The sequence below is a fragment of the Scylla paramamosain genome, chromosome 48 (genome assembly GCF_035594125.1).
Source record: "Scylla paramamosain isolate STU-SP2022 chromosome 48, ASM3559412v1, whole genome shotgun sequence".
NCBI classification, from domain to species: domain Eukaryota; kingdom Metazoa; phylum Arthropoda; class Malacostraca; order Decapoda; family Portunidae; genus Scylla; species Scylla paramamosain.
The window spans coordinates 7,886,482-7,895,135 of NC_087198.1; the positions used below are offsets into that span (position 1 = coordinate 7,886,482).

The 8,654-nt window shown below is 45.2% G+C and overlaps 1 long non-coding RNA gene across 1 annotated transcript in view; it reads left to right on the top strand.

Moving 5' to 3' along the window:
• Positions 1-8,280, top strand: part of LOC135095283 (uncharacterized) — a 26,746-nt gene extending 18,466 nt beyond the window's left edge. The window contains exon 4 of the long non-coding RNA XR_010264209.1: positions 7,975-8,280. This is a non-coding gene — a long non-coding RNA (uncharacterized LOC135095283). The remainder of the gene's footprint in view (positions 1-7,974) is intronic.
• The last annotated feature ends 374 nt before the right edge of the window (positions 8,281-8,654 follow it).

The window sequence follows — 8,654 nt, forward strand, 5'->3', positions numbered from 1 at the left end:
AAGCACCGATATAGAAAAAGATCTTGGTGTCGTTGTGTCAAACGACCTAAAGCAGAGTTAACACTGCATAGTAACAGTAAAGACGGCAAATAAATTAGTAGGGTTCATTGGAAGAACCTTTGAATTTAAATGAGAAAAGGTTATACTTGCCTTATATAACTCACTGGTGCGCCCTCATCCAGAATACTGTGAAGAACATAAGAACATAAGAAATAAGGGAAGCTGCAAGAAGCGACCAGGCTTACACGTGGCAGTCCCTGTATGAAATATACCTACCTATTTCCATCTATTATCCCCATTCATAAACTTGTACAGTACTGTGTACAGTGCTGGTCACCATATTTAAAAAAATACATTGAAAAAAAAACTAGAAAAGATACAGCGCAGAGTCACAAAGATTATTCCAAGAATGCGCAATAAGCCGTATGAGGAACGACTGCAAGAACTAAACCTATTTAGCTTAACGAAGCGTAGGATAAGAGGAAACCTAATTGAAGTGTTCAAAATTTTCAAAGGATATAATAACATTGATGCACATAAATATTTCACCATTGATCATTCTAAACTAACAAGAAATAATGGATTCAAGATTATACTCAAACGTTTTAAATATCACGAAGCCAAACATTTTTTTCTTTAAACGTATAATAGATATATGGAATAAACTTCCTGCAGAGATTGTGAACAGTAATACTAATGAATCATTGAAAAATAAAATAGACAAATATTTAAAAGTAAATCCCCAACAAGCTCTCTTCTTGTCCGAATAATTACTAAATTCACTAGTAAACTCTTATTTTGCAGACACCAATTTTATTATAAATTGCATTAACTTTCCCCTGGGCGTATAGAGTTCACCGTAGGGTGAATAGTACAATTTTCTTTCATCCTTTCCTATGAAAACTCCATGTCAGTTTCTCCATACTGCATGGTACTTTTCCCAGCTATTTCCATATCAGCGCAAGCTGGAGAGAGTGGTGGGTGGGGAGGAGCCTTCTGCTATGCTGTCCTGTCTCTCTTCCCTGTAGCTAGTTAGAAGTAGTTACCAAACAGCCTTTCAAGGACCAAAATGTCTGTTGCTGTTTGGCTTTCCTTTGTATTTCTTTGTATCCCTCTGTATTCCTCCTCCTACCCTTTTTCCTGTGTTAGTTAATCATGCAGACTCATTTTTTCATCAGTTCATTTTTCTCATGTTTCTCTTCATTTCTCCTTTCCAGTCACTAAGTCAGGTTATATTAGTGTTTGTATACGTCTCTCTCTCTCTCTCTCTCTCTCTCTCTCTCTCTCTCTCTCTCTCTCTCTCTCTCTCTCTCTCTCTCTCTCTCTCCTCTCTCTCTCTCCTCTCTCTCTCTCTCTCTTTCTCTTTTTTTTTTTTTATTTAAACATAGGTACATTGTCACCCGAAGGCGCACTGCTGTGTGCAACCTATTTTAGGGGTGGGGACACAGCACACAATTATAAATATAAAGATATATGCATATATATACATTCTTTATGGGCTTACTTATTTAGCAGGGGGGTTGGGAACGAGCCCCTCCAGTGGTGTGCTGCTAACTTCACGTCCTGGGTATCCATCCCCCCTGATATGAGGGACGGAGGACGCGAAGACGTTCCACAGTCTGGAGACTCGCCCCCAAAAAGTGCGCTGGTGTTGGCTGGAGCGGGAACGTTGGCACTTCCACTGAGTCACCACTGGATAACACTGTTCTCGTGTCCCGCGAGGTGACTCTGGTGGGCAGCCGTAGTCCCGCCAGATGTGGCACACCCTGCACCTGTGCCTTGTGGAACACCACAAGGGCTGCCACGTCCCCTGTGGTGTTCTAGCGTGTCGACGGGAGCCTCAGGATGGGCTGGGGCACCTGCTGCTTCCACCAGTCGCAGCGCCCCGTCGCTGGATTCCGTCGAGCTTGCTGATGTGTGTGGCAGCACAGGACATCCAGGAGAGTGGCGGCATACTCTAAATAAGGCCGTATCTGGCCCTTGTAGAGCAAGAGCCTCCCTCTCCTGTCGAGCAAGTTGGCCACCCTCCTCAAGGAGGAGACTCGGTGTGAGGCCTTAAGGGCAATGTGTTTGACGTGGCGGTCAAACCGCAGCCCTCGATCCACCTCCACCCCAAGAATCTTGACGGACTCCTGGAGTTCGAGAGGAAGGCCACCAAAGCTTAGCCCTCCCTCCACTGCTGGCTTGGCAGCGGGGGATCGAGAAACTACCATTGCCTGTGTCTTCTCCGGAGCAAAGGTCACCTGCCAGCGTGCCCTGCACTCCTGTATCACCCCAAGCTGCTGATTGATCTCTTCAGCAGCACGCACACTTTCGTGTCGAGGGTAGGTACAGGAGAGAGTGCAATCCTCAGCATAAGCTGAGACCGCCGCCAGCTGTCGGAGAAGATCGTCCACGTAGATGTTCCACAGGACTGGCCCCAGCACTGAGCCCTGTGGCACTGACGCTCTCACCGGGAGGGACTCGGACGCTTGCCCATTGACAAACGACCTGGAGGGTCCTTCCTTGGAGGTAGTCGCCAAGGAGCTGGAGGAGGTCACCCTGGATCCCCTTTGCCCTCAGCTTTTCCAGAAGGCCCCCATGCCAGACCCTGTCGAAGGCGCCCGCTATATCTAGGGCCACCACAACAGAGTCGAGGCCGCCGTCAAGGGCGTCCTGCCAGCCCCCGGTGAGGAGCATGAGGAGATCGGAGGTGGACCGCCCAGGTCTGAACCCAAACTGTTGGTCCGAGAGGAGGTAATTGTCCTGGAGGTGGCGACACACCACATCTGCCACCACCCTCTCGAACACTTTCCCCACCACAGAGAGGGGAAAGTGTTCGAGAGGGTGGTGGCAGATGTGGTGTGTCGCCACCTCCAGGACCTCTCTCTCTCTCTCTCTCTCTCTTCCACACTTTCCTTCCTTCCCCTGATCTGAGACTAGTCGAGTGGAAGAAAAAAGGAGAGGAGGAGAAGGAAGAGGAGGAGGATGAGAAGGAGGAGGAGGAAGAAGAGGAGGAGGAGGAGGAGGAGGAGGAGGAGGAGGAGGAAGAAGAGGAAAAGGAGGAGGAGGAGGAGGAGGAGGAGGAGGAGGAGGAGGTGCTGCAGGAGAAAGTTGGAAGTTGTAAGTGAAAAAGTGATTCTAGATAGTAAGAAATAGCTCTTCAGTCCTCGTGACGGGAAGGGGGAGGAGGAGGAGAGGAGGAGGAGTAGGAGGAGGACGAAAGAAAGAAGTATATATGCAGAAGAAAAGACCTTGTGTTACTTGCACTGTCAATTGAAAAAAAGCATAAGGATTTCAAACGCACATTACATCTGTATTTTGTAACACTCGTGTTTCATCTCAGTTTCCTTTTCTATTTCTTTTCTTTTCTTTTTCTTTTTCTTTTTCTTTTTTTCTTTTGTTGGTGGGGGGGAAGGGGGGCATAGAGGATGGCATGATTCAGTTTGGCATAAGTAAAGCAGAAGGCCGCAGATGAAATGACTCTTCACCGTCGAGGAGAAACACAAAATCTTCTGCCTCTAGATAGGGGAGAAATTGCACACTACTGTCTGTCATTCGGTCATCCTTGAGGCCTGATTCCCTGACTGTGTGTGACTTGACAGCTGAAACTCTGCTGTCTTTCAAACTTTTTGGGAGCAAGGGTACTTTTTACACAGGCGATGGTAACGATGAAGCACCGCCATTAGTAGTAGTAGTAGTAGTAGTAGTAGTAGTAGTAGCAGTAGTAGTAATAGCAGCAGTAGCAGTAGTAGTAGTAGTATGATTATAGTTGAATAGATCAGAAATCCAGTCTAGTAACTTGTAACACACACACACACACACACACACACACACAGAAAAGGGCGTGCAGGGTCATCATTGGCCCTGCATACACCATCTATGAAGAAGCCCTGACCACCCAGAGTCTGTCTAGACGATCCACCAGGCACCGAGAGGCTCTGGAGAAGTTTGGAAGAGGACTACTGCATCATCCACGTCTCAGACACATGCTGCCGCCTGGCGCGTCTCGCTTGGTCCGTGCCACCAGACACCACAAGATAACGCCGCTAAAGGCGCCGCGTACGGACCGGTACAGACCCAGCTCGATTCCCACCATGGTGCGAGCCATCAATCAATAGTCCCTTCTAGATTAGACTTATCTTTAGGATTAATGTTAAGCATTTCCCCACCCCCTCTGTACATTTTCAGTTGGTTAACTACCGAAATAATAAACCGTTTATTATTATTATTATTATTATTATTATTATTATTATTATTATTATTATTATTATTATTATTATTGTTATCATTATTATTACACACGCACAAACACACACACACACACACACACACACACACACACACACACACACACACACACACACACACACACACACACACACACACACACACACACACTAGCTAACATTTGTTCGTAATGGGCAGGACGAGGAATGTAATAGCTTGTCTGTAATAGCTGTAATAGATTGTCCGGTGCAGTAAGTGAAAAGGGAGCTCAGCTGCAGCGGGGGACAAGAGAGAGAGAGAGAGAGAGAGAGAGAGAGAGAGAGAGAGAGAGAGAGAGAGAGAGAGAGAGAGAGAGAGAGAAGGATTGACAGTGTGTGTATTAACCCTTAGCTCATCAATCTCATCTTTCTTCTCTGCTTCACGCTTTCTTCCAATCCTCTTTTCTTCCTCTTCCTTTTTCATCTCTTAAGTCTTATATATATTTCTTTTCCTCTTCTCCCTCTCCCTCTTATCGTCCTCCTCGTCCTCCTCCTCCTTCTATTCATTCTCCTCCGTCTTCTCTTCCACTTCGTCTTCCTCTTCCCTATTTGCTCGCACATATTTACGAACACACACACACACACACATCACTACCACCACCAGTTCAAGCTCCATAACTCATCAAAAGTGCGTGCTTAACTTAACATGCCTCGCCTTACACGACTTGGCTTGCTTGGCTTGGCTTGGCTTGGCTTTGCTTGGCTTGGCTTGGCTTGGCTTGGCTTGACTTATTGCAGTTACAAATCCACTGTTCAGTCATTTATGCTTATGTTCTCCACGTTCTTGTCATGCAAAATTCAGTCATACATTTAAATTCATGTCATTCACGCTTCGTTATTTCACATTGCAGTCATAGATAGATAGATATAGATAGATAGATAGTCACAATCCTGCCAGTCACATTCCAGTCACACACTCACAGTCACTCCTACACCCACGCTCCAGTCGTACGTAGTCACTCTTAGTCCAGTCATGCTCCCACACTCCAGGCATCCCTCACGTTCCAGCCAGCAGTACATTGACACCCAGACCTGCACCATTCCAGCAATCCTTCGTTCTTCAGGTGTTTGTGATCCATCATACCCCTCCCACGGTCCCTCCTCCCTTCACTTCCTCTCTCACCGCCCTCCTTCCTTGTCCCTTCCTACCTCATTGTTTTCTTCCCTCACTACCCTTCCTTCACTGGTCCTCCTTCCTTCTCTGTCCCTCCTTCCATCACTTCCCTTCTTCCCTGACTCTCCTCTCTCACTACCCCTCCTTTCATGTCCCTCCTTCACTGGCCAGCCTTCTCTCATTGTCCCTCCTTCCTGCATTACTTCTCCTTCCTTTACTGCTCATCCTTCCTTCATTATTTCTCCTTCTTTCACTGTTCCTCACGTCACTGTTCCTTGGCTCTCCTTTCCTCACTAGCTTTCTTTCCTTCATTAATCTTCCTTCTGCGTTGTAGTGCTTCTAAGTTGCACACTCTTGCTGCCTCCCTAAACTATAAGGCTGGCTTTTGTGGGTTCAAGGGAGCGCTTTATTTATTTATTTATTTTTTTTTTTACTTATTTTGTGTTATTTACATTTATTTACACTTAGATGATCATATATGACTTCCAACAGCAAGGAGAAACTACGAAAATGGTTTCATCTCTTCAAATAAATTCCATTAAACATCTGGAACACTTCACATTACACTTCCGATTCAAATCACTTCACATATTTAATACTCAATGATAAATCTCATCCTACACAAACCTCGCAGGTAATATTCATTGAGGAACACATCCTACACCACCCAATCCCTCTCTGTCAATATATAACACCCACATTTTACTGTGACTGCATTACAACTGTGTGGCTCTACTTACTGGTACTGCGACAGGCGGCTTGCCCATCCTGACCCTCTCTGGTCTGACAGCTGTGTCTAGCTTGTCCCTCTCTCTGTTTCTGTCTATTCCCGTCTCCTACACCTTGTAATATACGCGTGATGTTAGAGCGACCTTTTGCCCCAACAAGGCTTCCGTTGCTATAACATTTATTTTCCACTACTTCGATCATTCGAGGCATTTTCCTGTAACTTTCAATAAGGTTAATTTTCGAGTAAATATATTTATTTTCTCATACTTTGGTCATATGGTTCAATTTCATATACTTTCCGCAAGATCCATTTTCAAGTAACTATATTTATCTTCCCCGTACTTCGATCACACCGTTTATTTTTCCTTAACTTTCAATAAGATTCATTCTCGAGTTACTTTGGTAATCGCATCTTCTAATCAGGAACAAGGAGGTGGCGGTTCCTGTGGTGTGCCGGCTGTCCGTGTTGTCCATGTCACCTGTTTCCGGTGACCTCTGCTTCCCTCGTATACTAATTCAGTGATGGCCACCTGAGTACCTCTTCTTGTAATGTTGTGCTAATCTCCGGCTCTGTTAGTGTTGTGATGACTCACCGCATCTTGTTGTTCTCCACGGTGGTCACGTCTCGTCTCTTATCTGTCAGGGTGGTGATAGCTTCTTGATACCTGCTGTCGTTTTTATCATCTTCTTCCCTCATTTATTCTTTCTACTTCTCGTTTCCCTTTTTCATTTCTTCACTTTTGTTTCATTCTTGTTTCTTGTTACATGTTTCATTTCTTGTTGTTTGCTGGGTTACAACAACGTCCCTATTCTTCCTCCACGGCCCCTCACTTTCCTTCACTGCCTCTACTTTCCCTAGCTCTCCTTCCTTCACTGCTCCTCCTTCACCGTCCCTCTTCCCTCACTTGCCTTTCTTCCATCATTATTCCTCCTTCCCTTCACTGCTCTTCCTTCCTTCCCTGCCTTGCCCTGCTCATCCATTCCCCTGTCCCCTTCCTTCACCACCCTCCAGCCTCCCCCATCCTCGCCACTCTCGGATGTTGTTTATCTAGTCTCTCTCTCTCTCTCTCTCTCTCTCTCTCTCTCTCTCTCTCTCTCTCTCTCTCTCTCTCTCTCTCTCTCTCTCTCTCTCTCTCTTTTCTATTCAAGTCTTGTCTGTTTTTTTTTTTTTTTTTGTTTAACTCTCTCATTACTTATGGCATCGTTTTCCTTCCTCTTTCTTTCTTCCTCCTTTTTTGTATTTATTTGATTTCCTTTCTTCGTTTTCTACCTTTCCGTTATTTCATTTTTTTTTTTATCCTTCCTGCCTTCCTTTCTTTCATTTGATTTCTCTCCTTTTCTTATCCGTTTCTTCCTTTCCCTCTCCTTTTGTTCATACCTTCCTTTTTTCTTTTTTTTCTCCGTTTTACTTTTATTTATTTATTTATTTCATTTTATTAATTAATTCATTTTTTTGGTGGGGAAGGCTTTGCTTTTATTTATTCCTTTCTTTTCTCTTACGTTCCTTCCTTCCCTCCTTTCTGCCTCCCTTCCTCCCTCCCTCTCACTTTCCCTCCCTCTCTCACCGTGCCTGCATCCTTGCATTTTCCAGCCTACATCCACTTTACAAGATTGCTCAGTGTACTTTATCACAGACAGCCTCGGAAGAACCAAAATGCAAGTTACATATGTTTGTTCTTCATTTGTATTTCTTTGTGAGTGATCTAAATTCCGTGCTCTTATCTATTACTGTTTGTTCATGTGTGAGCGATTTCAACCTCCGGTCCTTATCTTTTACTTCTTGTTTTTTCCTTTGTATCCCTCCGAGTGGCCATGTCTATTGGTGTTCGTTCTTACTTCGTGTTCCTGCAGGAGTGACCTATCCCTCGCCTCTCTCTTCCTCAGCTGTGACACAAGGAGCAGCTTTCTCAGCGACGGGGAGCGGTGGACGGCGGATGAATACTTCGGCTCCCGCGCCTTCTTCTGCATCATGTCCGACCCTCTGACCCTGGTGGTGGGCGACCTGCGTCAGAGGAGTTGAAAATGTAGGGGACTCGCTGCTGTGCCCTGCGTGTAGCTGTGAGGTGAAGTACAGACGGCTGCATTGTCTCAGCCTCGGAGGTGCCACTTGTTCAAATTACGAATGGTTTAATGTTATTTTTTGCAGGCTGTGGAATATTGCAGTATCTTATAACAAGACAAATGATATAAAAAAGCATGTAATTTACCGATAAGCATTACAGACAACATTATTGCGGTGATAAAATGTACTCCTGTAAAATGCTACATGGCATCATCTCTCAGCTGTTTTCAAGGTCGCAAGGGCAGGCTACCCACCCGCCCTTCTCCCTCGGTTTGATGATGCCGCGTAGCATTTTACGGAAGTACTTTTAATCACCGCAATAATGTTGTCCTGTAATGCTTATAGGTAAATTACATGCTTTGTAATCCCATTAGTCTTGTTACAAGATAATGTAATATTAAACCATTCGTAATATGACTAAGTGGCACCTCCGAGGCTGCGACAATACAACCGTGTGTCCGTCATTTCACAGAGCACACCCGCGAGTCCCGTACATTTTCAA